This window comes from Herpailurus yagouaroundi, unplaced genomic scaffold (genome assembly GCF_014898765.1).
Source record: "Herpailurus yagouaroundi ecotype Mexico unplaced genomic scaffold, PumYag 213, whole genome shotgun sequence".
Lineage (NCBI taxonomy): Eukaryota > Metazoa > Chordata > Mammalia > Carnivora > Felidae > Herpailurus > Herpailurus yagouaroundi.
In genome coordinates, this window is record NW_024412444.1 from 10,881,150 (window position 1) to 10,900,394 (window position 19,245).

General features: G+C 38.7%; 1 protein-coding gene and 1 non-coding gene across 32 annotated transcripts in view; both read right to left on the reverse strand.

Moving 5' to 3' along the window:
* SLMAP (sarcolemma associated protein) overlaps nucleotides 1-19,245 on the reverse strand; it is a 157,597-nt gene that overhangs the window by 134,774 nt on the left and 3,578 nt on the right. The window lies entirely within an intron of this gene.
* On the reverse strand, nucleotides 7,951-8,053 carry LOC121016906 (U6 spliceosomal RNA). Its single transcript, XR_005784523.1, has one exon. It is a non-coding gene; the product is annotated as a U6 spliceosomal RNA (small nuclear RNA).

Below are 19,245 nucleotides of genomic sequence, written 5' to 3' on the forward strand. Positions count from 1 at the left end.
TATACACTAACAATGAAGTAACAGAAAGACAAATAAGGAAACTGATCCCATTCACAATTGCACCAAGAAGCATAAAATACCTAGGAATAAATCTAACCAAAGATGTAAAGGATCTGTATGCTGAAAACTATAGAAAGCTTATGAAGGTAATTGAAGAAGATTTAAAGAAATGGAAAGACATTCCCTGCTCATGGATTGGAAGAATAAATATTGTCAAAATGTCAATACTACCCAAAGCTATCTACACATTCAATGCAATCCCAATCAAAATTGCACCAGCATTCTTCTCGAAACTAGAACAAGCAATCCTAAAATTCATATGGAACCACAAAAGGCCCCGAATAGCCAAAGTAATTTTGAAGAAGAAGACCAAAGCAGGAGGCATCACAATCCCAGACTTTAGCCTCTACTACAAAGCTGTCATCATCAAGACAGCATGGTATTGGCACAAAAACAGACACATAGACCAATGGAATAGAATAGAAACCCCAGAACTAGACCCACAAACGTATGGCCAACTCATCTTTGACAAAGCAGGAAAGAACATCCAATGGAAAAAAGACAGTCTCTTTAACAAATGGTGCTGGGAGAACTGGACAGCAACATGCAGAAGGTTGAAACTAGACCACTTTCTCACACCATTCACAAAAATAAACTCAAAATGGATCAAGGACCTGAATGTGAGACAGGAAACCATCAAAACCTTAGAGGAGAAAGCAGGAAAAGACCTCTCTGACCTCAGCCGTAGCAATCTCTTACTCGACACATCCCCAAAGGCAAGGGAATTAAAAGCAAAAGTGAATTACTGGGACCTTATGAAGATAAAAAGCTTCTGCACAGCAAAGGAAACAACCAACAAAACGAAAAGGCAACCAACGGAATGGGAAAAGATATTTGCAAATGACATATCAGACAAAGGGCTAGTCTCCAAAATCTATAAAGAGCTCACCAAACTCCACACCCGAAAAGCAAATAACCCAGTGAAGAAATGGGCAGGAAACATGAATAGACACTTCTCTAAAGAAGACATCCGGATGGCCAACAGGCACATGAAAAGATGTTCAGCGTCGCTCCTTATCAGGGAAATACAAATCAAAACCACACTCAGATATCACCTCACGCCAGTCAGAGTGGCCAAAATGAACAAATCAGGAGACTATAGATGCTGGAGAGGATGTGGAGAAACGGGAACCCTCTTGCACTGTTGGTGGGAATGCAAATGGGTGCAGCCGCTCTGGAAAGCAGTGTGGAGGTTCCTCAGAAAATTAAAAATAGACCTACCCTATGACCCAGCAATAGCACTGCTAGGAATTTATCCAAGGGACACAGGAGTACTGATGCATAGGGGCACTTGTACCCCAACGTTCATAGCAGCACTCTCAACAATAGCCAAATTATGGAAAGAGCCTAAATGTCCATCAACTGATGAATGGATAAAGAAATTGTGGTTTATATACACTATGGAATACTACGTGGCAATGAGAAAAAATGAAATATGGCCTTTTGTAGCTACGTGGATGGAACTGGAGAGTGTGATGCTAAGTGAAATAAGCCATACAGAGAAAGACAGATACCATATGGTTTCACTCTTATGTGGATCCTGAGAAACTTAACAGGAACCCATGGGGGAGGGGAAGGAAAAAAAAAAAAAAGAGGTTAGAGTGGGAGAGAGCCAAATCATAAGAGACTGTTGAGAACTGAGAGCAAACTGAGGGTTGATGGGGGGTGGGAGGGAGGAGAGGGTGGGTGATGGGTATTGAGGAGGGCACCTTTTGGGATGAGCACTGGGTGTTGTATGGAAACCAATTTGACAATAAATTTCATATATAAATAAAAAAAAAAGTCAATCAGGGTTTAACTCATCAAATCAATAACAGAGCATGGGAGTTCCTCTACAGTGTCGTCCATACTTGATATCATCCAACTTTTTTTTAAATCAAACTCAACACCCAAAAAACAAATAACCCAATAAAGAAATAGGCAAAAGACATGAATAGACACTTTTCCAAAGAAGACATCCAGATGGCCAACCGACACATGAAAAAATGCTCAACATCACTCATCATCAGGGAAATACAAATCAAAACCATAATGAGAGACTAACCACCTCACACCTGTCAGAATGGCTAAAATTAACAACTCAGGCAACAACAGATATTGGTGAGGATGTGGAGTAAGAGGAACCCTTTTGCACTGCTGGTGGGAATGCAAACTGGTATAGCCACTCTGGAAAACAGGATGGAGGCTCCTCAAAAAATTAAAAATAGAACTACCCTATGACCCAGCAACTGCACTACTAGGTATTTATCCAAAGGATACAGGTGTGCTGTTTCGAAGGGACACATGCACCCCCATGTTTACAGTAGCACTATCGACAATAGCCAAAACATGGAAAGAGCTCAAATGTCCATTGACTGATGAATGGATAAAGAAGATGTGGTGTGTGTGTGTGTGTGTGTGTATACACACACACACACACACACACACACACACACACACACACACACACACACACCGGAATATTACTCAGCAATGAAAAAGAATGAAATCTTGCCATTTACAACAACGTGGATGGAACCAGAGCGTATTATGCTAAGCAAAATAAGTCTGTCAGAAAAAGACATGATTTCACTCATATGTGGAATTTAAGGCACAAAACAGATGAACATAAGGGAAGGGAAGGAAAAATAATATAAAAACAGAGATGGAGACAATCCATAAAAGACTCTTAAATACACAGAACAAACTGAGGGTTGCTGGAGGGAAGGTGGGTGGGGGGATAGGTTAAATGGGTGATGGGTATTAAAGAGGGCACCTGTTGTGTTGATTACTGGATGTTATATGTAAGTGATGGATGAATCACTAAATTCTACTCCCGAAACTAATATTACACCATATGCTAACTAGAATTTAAATAAAAACTGGAAACATTAAAACAACTAAATTAAATTAAAAACCACAACAAAAATAATAAAGGCAGAAGAATGTTTTGTTTTTTCTTTTTTAAGTTCATTTATTTATTTTGAGAGAGAGAGACAACAAGTGAAGAAGGGGCAGGGGCGGTGGAGACAGTATCTGAAGCAGGCTCTGTGCTGACAGCAGAGAGCCCATCGCAGGGCTTGAACCCACAACCTGTGAGATCACGACCTGAGCCAAAGGTGGACACTCAACAGACTAGTCGAGCCACCCAGGCACCCCTATCCAACTTTTTAAAGTTTATCCCCCCAGTAATCTGCACACGGCACGGAGCTCAAACTCACGACCCTGAGATCAAGAGTCTCTTGCCCTACTGACGGAGCCAGCCTGGCACTCCAAAATTATCCAACTTTTTAAATGAGCATAAATGGAACTGAAGGTTTAAGTTTACAATTTCCTAGTTATGCTGAACATCTTGCGTTAGTTTATTGGTCATTCTTATTTCTTCTGTGAAATTCTTATTTGTGTTAACCATTTTTTTTCTCTTGGGTTGTGTCTTTTTTGTTAATTTGAACAAATCCTTTCTATATTCTAGACACTTATCCTTTATACGTGATGTGTTTTACAAATATCTTCCCCTAGTTTTTTTCCTTTTTCACTTTTTTCATTCTTAATGAAAAAGATAATTTTAATGTATTTGCATTATCAATCTTTTATTTCAATTACGCTTCTTTGTGAATTTTTTATAATATATCCTTCCCTACCCCAAGGTCATAAAGATATTTCACACTCTCTTCCAAGAGGCTTAAAAAAAAAAGGGGGGGCAGAGGCACTTGGGTGGCTCAGTCTGTTAAGCATCTGATTCTTGATTTCGGCTCAGGTCATACCCTCACAGTTTGTGGGATTGAGCCCTGTGTCTGCGCTATTGGCACAGACCCTGCCTGGGATTCTCTCTCTCATCCCTCTCTGTTCCTCCCTCCATTCTCTCTTTCTCTCTCATTAAACAACATTAAAAATAAATTAAAAAGACAAATTTCTAAAGTTAGTAGTACTTCTAGAATTTCTTTGGAGATGGGACAACTAGGTAGCATTGGCTGAGCATCTGACTTCAGCTCAGGTCATGATCTCACAGCTGGTGGATTCAAACACCATGTCAGGCTCTGTGCTGACAGTTCAGAGCCTGGAGCCTGTTTCAGATTCTGTGTCTCCCTCTCTCTCTGCCCCTCCCCTGCTAGTGCTCTGTCTCTCTCTCAAAAATAAGCAAACAACAAAAAAAATTTTTTTCAGAATTTCTTTGGAGAAACGTAGTATGTTGGTAATAAGTGTTTTAACCACCTACTAAATACTAGGTATTGCACCTATATTGTAGGGCTACAAGGCAGTAAAGCCTATTACACTTACCTTTAAGAAGAACATAAATTATTTTTATTATTATTATTCAAGAACTAAGGCAGCATAACATAATCAAGTGTTAAGTTTTATGATAAACATAACCAAAGTTCAAAATATTATGAAAAGGAATTAATCAGTGAGAATTGTGGCAATCAGTAAAATCTCATGAAGAAGAGCATTAAACTTTCACTTAATTCTGACTTAGAATAACAACAAACACTAGAATTTATCTAAAACATACTGATATTTAAAATAGCCAACAGAGGGGCGCCTGGGTGGCTCAGTCAGTTAAGCCACCGACTTCAGCTCGGGTCACGATCTCGGGGTCTGTGAGTTCGAGCCCCGCGTCGGGCTCTGGGCTGATGGCTCAGAGCCTGGAGCCTGCTTCCGATTCTGTGTCTCCCTGTCTCTCTGCCCCTCCCCCATTCATGCTCTCTCTCTGTCTCAAAAATAAATAAACTTAAATAAAATAAAATAAAATAAAATAAAATAAAATAAAATAAAATAAAATAGCCAACAGAGGGGCAAGTGGGTGGCTCAGTTGGTTAAGCGTCCGACTTCAGCTCAGGTCATGATGTCACAGTTCCTGGGTTCAAGCCCCGTGTAGGGCTCTGTGCTGACAACTCAGAGCCTGGAGACTGCTTCATATTCTGTGTCTCCTTCTCTCTCTGCCCCTCCCCTGCTCATGCTCTGCTTCTCTTTCTCTGCCTCTCTCTCTCTCTCTCTCAAAAATAAACATAAAAACAATTTAAAAATAATACTATTTAAATAATAAAAATTTTAAAATAATACTATTTAAAAATAGTCAACAGAGGGGCACCAGGGTGGCTCAGTCAGTTAAGCGTCTGCTTCTTGATTTCAGCTCAGGTTGTGATCTCCTGGTTCATGGCATCAAGTCCCACATAGAGAGCTCTGCGCTGAAAATGTGGGGCCTGCTTGGGATTCTCTCCCTCTCTCTTTCTCAAAATAAATAAATAAACATTTTAAAATAATAAAAAATAAAATGGCAGCTCTTTCTGCCCACAGGTCCTGTCCCCATGTTTTAATAAAATCACCTTTTGTGCACCTAAATAAATAAATAAATAAACAAAATTTAAAAATAAAAAATAAAACAGCCAACAGATAAGGGCGCCTAGATGGCTCAGTGGGTTAAGTGTCTGACTTCAACTAGGGTCATGATGTCATGGTTCTGTGAGTTCAAGCCCCGCATCAGGCTCTCTGCTGTGAGCGCTAAACCCACTTCAGATTCTCTGTGTCCCTCTCTCTGTGCCCCTCCCCCACTCATACTGTCTCTCAAAAAACAAACATTAAAAAAAAATAGCCAACAGATAAAAACCATAAAGTCTGAATTCATGCAAACTTGCATGTGATAGCAAAATAAAATGGAAAATATAAGTAAAAATGTAAAACATAAATAAACATATTGCTTAAGGGCTTTATATAAATCAGATTTACCCAGCTCAACTCTGCACACGACCAGGAAATTCAAAATTCAAAAGCAAAAGACAGCTAGCAGGTTAAGTGAGTTGGATAACAGAATTAACTCCTACTATCAGAATATTACATAGTCATAAAACTGGAGCTATGACATTGATTCCAGAAAAGAGAGTACCCTTTCTAGCAAGTCTTTTTAAAAGTGACTGAACTTAAAAACCTGAAGAGTTTTTTTCCAACCTCAACATTCAGATCCGAACACTCTATTTTGTTTTGGGGGAATAATATTTTGAAAGCAGGACTTAAATATCAGAATTCAATACTTTATAAGTGAAGCATAGCAGGTAATAGGTTATCAGTAGGCCTATAACAAAACAGTCATTTCAGAAAATAATTCTTAAAATTTATAATTTACTAGCACACCTAAACCTCTAAACTGGTAAAATGACAAAGCAATAATAACAAAAAGTAATAAAAGTAGGAAGGAATAATGACTAATTTTTACAACACAACCACATAATATTTGAAAGTGCTTTTTAATCACTTTCTCACACATTAACAGTTTACCTATTGTTATATCAGCTTTCAAAACAGTTGCAGCTAAAACAAAGGATAAAATTTTGATTCAATTCTCAAATCAGGTCACTGGTGAGGGAAGTGGGAGGGAAGAATTATTAAAAGCGAGTACAATGCCAATAAACTTAACTGATGCTTATCTGAAAACTGCCTCCACAACTGGCAATTATGAACCAAAAACTCAGCTTAGAGCATCAATTTAAAATGGTAAGACTGGGGCGCCTGGGTGGCGCAGTCGGTTAAGCGTCCGACTTCAGCCAGGTTACGATCTCGCGGTCCGGGAGTTCGAGCCCCGCGTCGGGCTCTGGGCTGATGGCTCAGAGCCTGGAGCCTGTTTCCGATTCTGTGTGTCTCTCTCTCTCTCTCTGCCCCTCCCCCGTTCATGCTCTGTCTCTCTCTGTCCCAAAAATAAATAAACGTTGAAAAAAAAATAAAAAAATAAAATAAAATAAAATGGTAAGACTAGCACTACCACATAAGGTTTATGTTTCAAAATGTTTTTCTACTGAAATTCTAATATATGTTCTATCACTTAACACCTACCTCTGACTTGGACATTCACATGCATTATTTTCTTCATCATTATATTTGTAACTTCATTCATTTTTCATTTAAATATTAAATCTGTATTTCTGGGAATATCAGAAATGGTATTTAAGTGAATTTATTCCAGGGGCACCTGGCTCAGTTGGTTAAGAGTCCGACTCTTGCTCTCAGCTCAGGTCATGATCCGACCATTGGTGAGATCCAGCCCAGGTTGGTGAGATCGAGCCCCGCGGATCTCTGCACTGACAACGTGGAGCCTGCTTGGGATTCTCTCTCTGCCCTTCCTCTCCCCCTCCCTCAGAATAAGTAAACTTAAAAAATAAATACATAAATGGATTTATTCCAGAATTTAAAATGACTGACAAAAGAAATATACCTTAAAATGATGAATACAAGCACAATCTTTTCATGTGCCAAGAGAGAAGCAATCTTGAAAATAAGAACTCATACCCTGGAAACTTTAAATCTTGTCTACTCACTATACCTATGAATCCAATCTTCACTTTCCAATCACCCTATTTATGAAGTCAGCATATTAAAGCAGATGAGGGTTTTATAACCCACTGTAAAACATATCAGTTTAGTTATTAGAGTTACCTGGGAAGATTAAGGGGCAGTTTGGCTTTTTCCAAAGTTGCATGCAAATCCAAGATTCTTACTTCCAAGGTTTGTGCCTTGGTTCCCTCAATGTTTCTGTCCTACTGCTCCAGCAACCTTTGTACCTCTACAGCCTTCCTGAAATGGAACCTGATTTAGGTTTACCTCTACCATTTAATAGAAACTATCTGGCCAATCCAGTAGTAGACCTCCTTAACACACAACTGTCTCCTGACTACCTTTCTGGGCTGATGCCTTTTTATGTAGACCTTTTTGCACCCAGAACATGTTATCTTCTACCCTAAATCTTCAGGGTCTAGTTCAAGTCCCCCTTTTTAGACAAACAAGCCTTTACTACCTTAATCATATAGCTCTCTTAATTTCACTTAAAATTTCATTCTTTCCTAATTTGTTCATGGGAGTTAGTTTTGGCTTCCTAATTAAACTATAAGCTCCTCAAAGACTGAAGTAACATCTTTGTTTTTATGTTTTACTATGAACTGCTTCATGAATTTGCGTGTCATCCCTGTGCAGGGACCATGCTAATCTTCTATCATTCTAATTTTAGTATATGAGCTGCCAAAGTGAGCATTTTTTAATTAAAAAAAATTTTTTTTATGTTTATTTAAGCAATCTTTACATCCAACATGGGACTTGAACTCATGACCTTGAGATCAAGAGCTGCATGTTCCACCAACTGAACCAGCCACGCACCCCTGAAGTAATATCTTAATACCGTCATCATGTCCCATTTGCCTAACGCAGAATATGCACTCTTTCACATGTTCCCTGATTGACTGACTAGATTCTCATCATATTATTCATTCAGCTCCTTTCATTTCAAATCTTCAAGTAAGGCAAACCAAGTATGCTACTGATTTTTATTGCTATTACCAGGGAAACTCTACAAACTAGGTAGTATTGGATAATGAATATTAATTATAAGACTATTTGAACTATTTTTACACACAACAATTCTGACACCAAATGCATGGTGTCTTCCAACATCACTCTCCAACTCTCTAATACAAGCCGGATGTCCTACAATTCCATTCTACACTATCTACCTGGAATTAATGTTGGATCCCACAAGTTAAGGGCTCAGTCCCACAAGATTGCATCCAGTTGAGATGCCAGTCAAAAGTCCCAAGTTGTTAGTGATGCTTCCAACCAATCAGCTATAAATTCAGAGGATTCCTAATTCACTCCTCAGTTTTGATAATTCATTAAAACGACTCGCAGAACTCAGGAAAGTGCTTTACTTACTATTACCGGTTTATCATAGAGGATACAACTCAGGAACAGCCAAATGGAAGAGATGGGCAAGGTATGGGGGAAGGGGCTTCTATGCCCCCTCTGTCCTGGTGAGCCACCCTCCCAGTACCTTGTAGTGTTTACCAAACCTAAAGGAGCTACATTGCCTCCCCTCTTGCCAGCAGTGCTCAACTACTCCAAAGACTTGATAGCTCTATTTTCTCCTTCCCAACTGCATTTCCCAGAAAACACCATTCTCTGTTAGGCTTTTCTGCCTCAAACACATACTATTCCCTTGGGCTGGAAAGCCCTGCCCTTTTTTTTTTTTAAGATCTTATTTTTAAGTAATCTCTACACCCAATGTAGGGTTTGAATTTACAACCCCGAGATCAAGAGTCCCACGCTCTACCGAGCCAGCCAGGTGCCCTCAGAATGCCCTGCTCTTTCTTTTATCCAGCTAGCAAAACCCTACTCACTCTTCAAATAGCAATGTAAAACAACTTTCTCTATGAAGTCCTCTTCCTTCCTTCCACATTTTCTGCCCCCAGTCTTGGGGGAAGGAACACATCACTCCCTTAGCTACTCAGAAACAATGATTAAGAAATATTTCTATTGTTAGACTTATTTGTATTATATTTTTCAGTGCTACTTACTGGGCACTATACCACAATGCAAGCATTAAACAGTCAGATACTTGTTAAAGAATAGGAATGCATAATGGTCACAATCTAAGTTCAACTATAAGTGAATAATTTATTCTAGTCAAGACAACATCATTCATTCTAATAATCTTTTATCCACCCTCTATATGTCTGCATACCCAAAAGATTCACTGATGACACTCCTATGTTTACTGCAGCGTTATTTACAACAGCCAAGATATGGAAGCAACCCAAGTGTCCACCACTTGACAGATGAATAAAGAAGATGTAGTGTGTATACACACACACACACACACACACACACACACACACACACACACAGTGGAATATTACTCAGCCATAAAAAAAAGAGTTTGCCATCTGTGACAACATGGATAGACCTAGAGGGTATTTTGCTAAGTGAAATAAGCCAGATAAAGACAAATAGTACATGATTCCACCTACATGTGGAACCAAAAAAAAAAACCAAAATAAATTAATAAACAAACAAACAAAAAGCGGAAACAGACCCATATATACAGAGAGCAAACTGATGGTTGCCAGAGAGGAGGAATGTGGAGGGATGGGCAAAATGGATGAAGAGGAGTGGGAGATACAAGCTTCTAGTTATGGAATGAATAGTCACGCAGATAAAAGGTACAGCATAGGGAACATGGTATTGTAACAGCATTGTATGGTGACAGATGGTAATAGGAACACTTGTGTTCAGCATAGCACAATATATAGAGCAGTATAATCACTATGTTGTACACCTGAAACTAATGTAACACTGTATGTCAACTATATTTCAATTAAAAAAAAGATTCACTGGTAAATAAATTACCTTACGCTTCCCAGATTCAGACTGGAGCTTTCAAACTGTATCTTTCCACCATTTCCCAACTCCCACATTAAGACCTTGATAGTACAACTCGTCAGTAATATCAGAACTGTGCATATTAATAAACATTTCAATATTGGAAACCCTCTCCATCTACTAAAGTTTTTAGAACAAACGTCTACCAATAAGGTACACTAAGGAAGTAGTGACAAATATTAAGCTACATGGCACTTCAAAAGCAGCTCTGCTAATCCCACCCACATTTGAACAGTTGTTCTGCACTCTTCTACTTCCTACACCCTAATCTGTTTTCACTAACCTATTACTCCATCTAGCATTCTTTTTTTTTAGAAGAGCTTTTTTGAGATATAGTTCATACGCCACACAATTCACTGATTTAACGTGTACATTTCGGAGTGGTGCAACCATCACCGCAATCAATTTCATAACATTTTCGTCATCTCAAAAAGAAACCCATACCATTTAGCAGTCACTCTCTGTATTAGTCAGGGTTCTTAAGAGAAACAGGACCAATAAATAGGATGTGTGTATATAAACAGAGAGATTTATTTCAAAGAATTGGTTCATGTGACTGTGTGGACTGTCAGGTCCGAAATCTGCAGGGCAGGCCAGCAGGCGAGAGACACAGGGAAGAGTTGCTATTGCAGTCTTGAGTATGATGGTTCTATGAAGGCAGAATTCCTTCAGAAGAACCTCAGTTTTTTCTCTTAAGGGCTTCAACTAACTGAATGAGGCCAACCCACATTCTGAAGGATAATCTGCTTTACTCAATATCTACTGATTTAAATGCTAATCACATTTTACAAGTACCTTCACAGCAACATCTAGACTGGTATTTGACTAAAAACTGGAAACTGTGGCCTAGCCAAGGTGACATATAAAATTAACCATCACACTCCCTGTTACTCCCAAACCCTGGCAACCACTAATCTACTTTCTCTCTATGGAATTGCCTATCTTACACATTTCATACAAATAGAATACAACATGTGGCCTTTTGTGTCCAGCTTCCACTTAACATAGTGTTTCCAAGGTTCATCGATGTTGTACTATGTAGAAGTATATAATTCCACTTTATTGTTGAGTAACATTCCATTACATGGTATACCACATTTTATTTATCCATTCATCAGTTGATGGTAAATTTGGGTTCTTCCCACTTTTTTTTATTATTATGAATAATGCTACTATGAACATTCATACAAGTTTTTGTATGGACATATGCTTTCATTACTCTTGGGTATATACATAGGAGTAGAATTGCTAGGTTAGATGGCAACTCTATAACATTCCGTTTTACCATGCAAACTGTTTGAAAAAATTCAAAACTAAAAATTTTGTTTACAAGCGTAACTACCATTCCTATACTGGTTACATACAGCATGATCTTGTTTTCTAGCCCTTAATTTTTGAAACAGAAGGAACTTTATAACTAGCATCTAATACTATAGTTAATATTTCAAGAAACAATGAAAAAACAAAATAGTCATTTTTTCTGTAATAGATTTACTTATGGGGGGGTCATACATACATATATACATACACATTCTATTTAAATTTTTTTTAATGTTTATTTTATTCATTTCTGAGACAGAGACAGAGCATGAGTGGGGGAGGGGAAGAGAGAGGGAGACACAGAATCAGAAGCAGGCTCCAGGCTCTGAGCTGTCAGCACAGAGTCCAAAGCAGGGCTCGAACTCACAAACCGTGAGATCATGACCTGAGCCGAAGTCAGTCACTCAACCGACTAAGCCACCCAGGCGTGCCCCCACACACATTCTATTTAAAACACAACCTCCTGGGGCGCCTGGGTGGCTCAGTCAGTTGGGCATCTAACCTCGACTCAGGTCATGATCTCGCAGTTCACAGGTTCAAGCCCCGCATCAGGCTCTGGGCTGACAGCTCGGAGCATGGAGCCGGCTTCAGATTCTGTATCTCCCTGTCCCTTTGCCCCTCCCCTGCTCACGCTCTCTTTCGCAAAAATAAATAAACGTTGAAAAAAAATTGTTTTAATAAATAAAACACAACTCCAAACATACTAAACTTAGAAATTATCTGATGTAAAAAAAAAAAAAAAGTATCATTTTTTTGTTTATTATAGTATCCGAACAGTGATACTCCAGTATCCTTACACATAAAGAGTTGTTTTTATTCAATCTGTAAAATATTAAGTGATTAATAAATACTGTTTGAGGAACTAATCTTCAATTAAAACTCTAAACTGATGGGGGCACTTGGGTGACTCAGTCAGTTAAGTGTCCAACTTCAGCTCAGGTCATGACCTCAAGGTTCGTGGGTTCAAGCCCCCGCATCAGGCTCTGTGCTGACAACTCGGAGCCTGGAGCCTGCTTCAGATTTGGTGTCTCCCTCTCTCTCTGCCCCTCCCCCCCCAAAAAAAATAAACATTAAAAAAAAAAATACTAAACTGATTTACTATCAAAATATCTAAGAGTTAATAGACAATAAGGTTTTTATTTAATGCATTTTTTTTCTTCTGATCTGTTTTTCACTAACAGGCTGGTGATGAGATTAATGATGAAGAGTGCTGAGGTAGCAAGCAACAGAGTGGTCGAAAGTGCGCATTCTACAATCAGATGACTGGGGTCTGAATCCTGACTCTACTACCATCTTTGTTACCCTGAACAAATTCCTTCACCTCTCTGAACCTCAGTTTTCTCATCTGTAAACAGGATGATAATACTACCTACTTCAGAAGTTTGTTGTGAGGATTAAATGAGATAATACATATAACTCTTAGCACACCACCTGGTAAATACTCAATAAATGATAGCTATCACTTTTACAGAAGTCTGGACGCTGGTCAGAACTCAGAGCATATTAACATATTTCAGATAAGCCTACCACAATTCACTTAATATCATCAGCTAAAAAGTACATTTTTAAAAAACATTGCTTTTGAGAGAGTGCACGTGCGCATGGGTAGAAGAAAGATGGGTGGTGGGGAGTCCCAAGCAGGCTCCATGAGCCCGACACGGGGCTAGATCCCACAAACCACGAGATCATGACCTGAGCCAAAATCAAGAGTCAGAAGCTTAACTGACTGAGCCACCTATAGGTGCCCCAAAAGTATATTTTAAATTATCACCCAATCACTTATGAAAAAAAGTAACAGAAAACTGTTTCTTTACCTACATACCCAAGTAGGTAAATACACAGAAAAAAGTTTTGAAAATTATATGCCAAACTAATAATAACAGTTACTTCTGTAGTAGGGAAGGAGGATGGGAGGTACCTATGTTCAGGAGGACATATATATTCTCTATATAGATTCCTATTGCTTGAATTTTTGAGAATGTATTCCTGATATTTGCAGAAGTAAAAAATAAGAAGTAACAGCTTAAAAGTCCATATTGGAAATTCATTCTGCTTGGCTCAGCCAGAAAAATACAGTAGTTATAAATGTAGACATGGGGCGCCTGGGTGGCGCAGTCGGTTAAGCGTCCGACTTCAGCCAGGTCACGATCTCGCGGTCCGGGAGTTCGAGCCCCGCGTCAGGCTCTGGGCTGATGGCTCAGAGCCTGGAGCCTGTTTCCGATTCTGTGTCTCCCTCTCTCTCTGCCCCTCCCCCGTTCATGCTCTGTCTCTCTCTGTCCCAAAAATAAATAAAAACGTTGAAAAAAAAATTAAAAAAAAAATAATAATAATAATAAATGTAGACAAACCTATAAGCCTGAAAGTACTGACAAAACCTTAATACAAGTAAATAAGAAAACAAAGTTTCTTACACCTTTAAATTAAAATCTAACCCAAATTAAATAATTGGCAAAGAATACAGTACTAATCACCAAAAACTTCCATGTTTTCAAATGCCTATACAAACTTTTCAACTTTTCTTCTTTATACCTATCAGCCACACTCCTTAAGGATAAAAGATTTACATGGGAGGCAAGTTTTTCCAAGGCTGTTTCAGTTATTTGCATAAACACCCAAATCCAAATCAGTTGCCTGAATGCAAACCTAAGAAAAAATATATTTACTGCTGGAAGTAATAGAGGTATGTTTTAAAAATACTAGCTGACTCAGAGAAATAATTAACTCAGGTTCACATAGTCTTTGAAAGTCTTGTCATATGATACGATTTCAGTTATGCTCCCAGAAAATTATAACTTAGCCTATTTTTCAAGAGAGCAAAAGGCAAATTTTCATTATAATAACTGTTCAGTCCATAAGATAGTTTAGAATAAATGTCTAGCAGTTGGCTTTCATTTCGGGGGGGCTGAGGGGAGTAGAGCAGAATGTAGATTCTGGTCCCAACTCCCATAGTTACTAATAGATGACCTTGTACCAGTAACCTCTAAACATCCAACTCCTTTAGGATAAAATGCACCCAGCCTGTAGCTGCTCTACCTACCTCCTAGATATGTGTAAGAGGGTTACACATATCAAGTGAAATAAGAAAGTACTCTGACTATAAAATCCTTAAAACAAAAGTAGTATTTTGCATGAGAATGGATATGTATGTAATACCTCAAAATTAATATCACCAAACACAAGATTATCTATGGTCCCAAAACGCTTAGCAAAGCATCTTGCACACTGCAAATTCTCAATAAGGAATGATTTATACAAAGACTACCTATTGGTAATTGAGTCCATGATCTCAAATTAGGAACTAACTCAAATGACCTTCTGCCCTTTGACCCCCCTCAGGGTTTGTAGAAGTACAGACTGCTCCATTGTTCAGACATCACTCATTCAAACATTTGTGTAGTGCCTATCCCCTTGTTCTCAAGAGCTCACATCTGGCAGGGCAACAGCACATTTGCATTATAGTTATTTTGTTGTCTGTGTCCCATACTGAAATTATATACAAAGTTCTATGGAAGTATAAAGGAAGCAGCAATTAATTCTTTAGTCAGTGGGAGTTAGGGAAGGTTTCACATTGGAACTGGGCCTCGAGGGATGAAGGGGAAAGGTCATTCTGGAAGACAAAACAGCAAAAAAGGCACTTGTTCTAGGAACAGTGAGCACTGTCACACAGCTACTGCACAGAGTTTGGGGCAAAGGGAAAAAAAGTAAGAGAAGATGGAGCTGGAAAAAGGAGAAATGAGAGAGATTTTGAATGGGTTTGTACATCAAGTTAAAAATTAACAGGGCAACAATTAAGATTTTTGAGGAGACTTGGAAACTGTTCATTCATTTGTAGTGGCAGAGAGAGAAGCACCAGCAGGAGAATCCTTAGAACATTTCCGCAGCGAACAAATGCCATCATTTTTCTTGATTTAAGTAACTGACATACATTAAGAACCAATCTCAGTCTTTTCACTTAAAAGTCTAAATGACAGACACTCTCCTCCCTATTTACCAAAGAGAATAGATACTAAGCTCTAACATAAATACCACTTGAAAAAAACAAATAGGAGGCTGAGAAGGCAAAGAGTAGATTCAACCTAAGAAGTAAAGTCAAATACCTAAGCAGGAAAAAAAAAAAAAAAAGGTTTCAAGTATATACACCACCCATATTTTTAACAGCTTGAATAGATAAAATGTTTCATTAATTTTCCACTATTGTGAAAAGTGTGAAATGAATCCGTGTTTTGGATACACAACTTGGCCTTCTAAACATGTTTACATCAACGTGTCTTAAACATAACATTGGTCGATTATAACGCTTTCTCACAAAAACCAGCACCTCTTAATGACATTTTTACTTCTATCAACAAAAAAGTCTGGTAAAGCAATACACAAACAAATAAAATCAATGATCTGATATTTTCCAAAAGCTGAAGCCAGGATCTCTGCTGTCATATTTAGATGCGGGGAAGAAGCAATTATCTTGGCTATCAAATTCTGGAGATTCTTCTCTTTCAATGGCTTCCTTGCAATGTCCTTGGAATGTGACATATCATACCTGCTTTTATGCCTTTACTTCAGTAATTCTTCTCACCAAAAACTCCTTCTCCTGGTATTTACATCCGTTATTTACATCTGCCTTACTTTAAGTCCTAAGGTCTATCTCAAATTGGATCTCATCCATGAATCATCCCTAAAATCTCCAGAACTTACAGAACCTCTCTTTTTGCTCAAGTCCTAATAGGCAAGATAATATATTTGTCTTTTCTCACTTTCTGGCATTTAATCATTTTTATTCCTACTGTGAGCCTGGCCTATGCCCTTACAAAATGACATCATATCTAAACTGTTACAAAGCCTTGGAATAGCAGAGAAGTTAAGAGCTTGGGTTCTAGACTCCCTAGAGTTACGAATCCAAATGCCTACATTCAAATCCTGCCTCTACCATTTAATAGCTATGTGAATTTAGGCAAATTAATCTAATCTAATCTTTCTGTGCCTTAATTTCCTCAAAGGTTAATATGGGAAAAATAAGCACCTATCTTAAATAGTTATTTAAGGATTAACTGTTAACATGTAAAGCAGTTAGAACAGGACATGGTACATAGTTAGTGCACAACAAGTGTTAATTAAGCAGTTACCCATTTGCCCTTGCTCCAGGCGTCCCTACATATTGTTGTTGTATCACTTTTAAATGGTGGTTCTGTTATGTCAGCGCACAGAACTTTCCCTGGTCTCCCATAGTGCATGGATCCATGCCCTTGGTAATTAAGGTACTCCACAACTATCTACTCAGCTTCAGTTACTCAGCATCTACTTTATACAAAATAAGAGACAGATATAAGGCAGACACACCCTCTGTTTCATGGTCTGACAACTAAGTATAAAAAAGAGATACAAACATAAAACATCACACAGAATGGATGTTCCCCCATAGCTACTCTCCAAAAACACTCTCGAATCCAACAAAATCGATTTCATCAGTGATGGGAAGATGTCAAACTCATTCAAGATTATCTGCTTTTGTCTGTTTTATTTTACTCTCATCTCCTCAAAACACACAAAAACCACCCAAAAAAGGATACCTTTTCTTAGTGTGTAACTATCCACCCCTATTTTAAAGTTGAATTAAAACACCATCACTCTTGCCATTTAAACTTATTTAATACTATCTTGTCTCAATCAACTATTCTCAAAGTGTATAGTCACCCTCTCTATCTAAAACATAGGTTCCTAGAAAGAAGGAGTGACAATCTCTTCCCAGTTTTGTCGTTTTCTTCCCTCTCATCACTGTGCTCTCCACTAAAACAGATCATGACAGAACAGGTGCTCAAAAATATGCATAGAATTTAAGTAAAAAAGTGAAACTGGAAGTAGAATACTCCTACTACTACCACTTGTTACTAATTACTAAGTAAACTAGAGTAAGAGTAGAAATAGACTACCGTATCAACCACTAGACTATCACTTGTCCATAAAGCCTCAAAGCAAGTGGGACCACCGAAATCAGGAGGTAGTCCACTCACTATCCCTTCTATGTAACCACCACATGGAGAGATTTGCTTCTTCAGTGGTACCTTGGAACAATGGAAGGATTAAAAACATTCCATTATCTGCCATCTTATTTCAAGAGTCTGACCTCCAAAAAGAAGTGAAGGATGTACACAGGGCCAGCATCCAAGCAGGGCAAAAACCAACTGCTACACCCCTAAGTAGATGATTTGGGAAAACTTATTAAATTCCACTTTGTCACAAAGCTGTTGCTCTCCAACAAGCAGGTTTTAAGTACCATAACACATTCCACACTTAGCATTATAAAAGTATCACCTAAGGGCATCTGGGTGGCTCAGTCTATTAAGTGACCGATACTCGATTTCGGCTCAGGTCACGATCTCACAGTTCATGGGATTGAGCCCAACATCAGGCTCACACACTCTCTCTCAAGATACATAAATAAATAAACATTTTTTTAAAAAAGCATCACCTAGATTTCCATGTGCCTATGTTTTCCAAATTTTTTTTTTTAATTTTTTTTTAACGTTTTATTTATTTTTGAAACAGAGAGAGACACAGCATGAACGAGGGAGGGGCAGAGAGAGAGGGAAACACAGAATCGGAAGCAGGATCCAGGCTCTGAGCCATCAGCCCAGAGCCCGACGCGGGGCTCGAACTCACGGATCGCGAGATCGTGACCTGAGCTGAAGTCGGACGCTTAACCAACTGAGCCACCCAGGCGCCCCTGTTTTCCAAATTTTCTACAACGAACATGTATTACTTAAATAATCAGAGAGCTTCGTGTTTATTACTTCTTCCAGCTCTTTATTTATTTTTGAGAGAGAGAGAGAGAGAGAGAGCGCGAGCATGCAGGGAGGGGCAGAGAGAAAGGGAAAGAAACCGAATCCCAACCAGGCCCCGCACTGTCAGCACCAAGCATGATGCAGGGCTCAAACCTACAGTGAGATCATGATCTGAGCCAAAATCAAGAGTCAGATGCTTAACCGACTGAGCCACCCAAATGCCCCATTACTTCCTCCAGCTTTTCATGGGTCTCCTTTAATGGCCAGTGCCAAATGCAAAAGTCCCAAGGTAAAAGTCAACCGAAGGGCATATTACTTCAATTTTCCACCTCCCGGGGAAAGTGCCAATTTGAACAAAGTTCTCAACTTCATTTGTTTCAATTTTAAAAATTATTTCTACATATGCCATCACATGAAAGAAAAACAATTGTCATTACCTTCCTAAGACTCCACAGCAATACAGCAAATTGCAAAGAGCTGCCTAAATGGTTCCCTGTTTCCCCACCTTAAACACCCTCCTCCCTAAGTACTGACCTCTTAATAAGGACCCGAAAAGGTGCTCAGTAATTTACATGATTATCTCAATCCTGAAAACAAGAGTAGGTACCATTATTATCCCCAGGAGACAAAACTAAAGTTTGAAGACGTTTGAAAAACAAAAACTTGGGGGTGCCTGGGTGACTCAGTTGGTTAAACGTCTGACTCTTGATTCTGGCTCAGGTCATGATCTCACGGTTTGAGAGTTTGAGCCCCATGTCAGGCTCTGTGCTGACAGCATGGAGTCTGCTTAAAATTCTCTCTCTCTTCCCTTTCCCAGCTCATGTTCGTTCTCGTTCTCTCCCTTTCTCTCTCTCTCTCTCCCCCCCCCCAAAATAAAATAAAATAAAATAAAATAAAATAAAATAAAATAAAATAA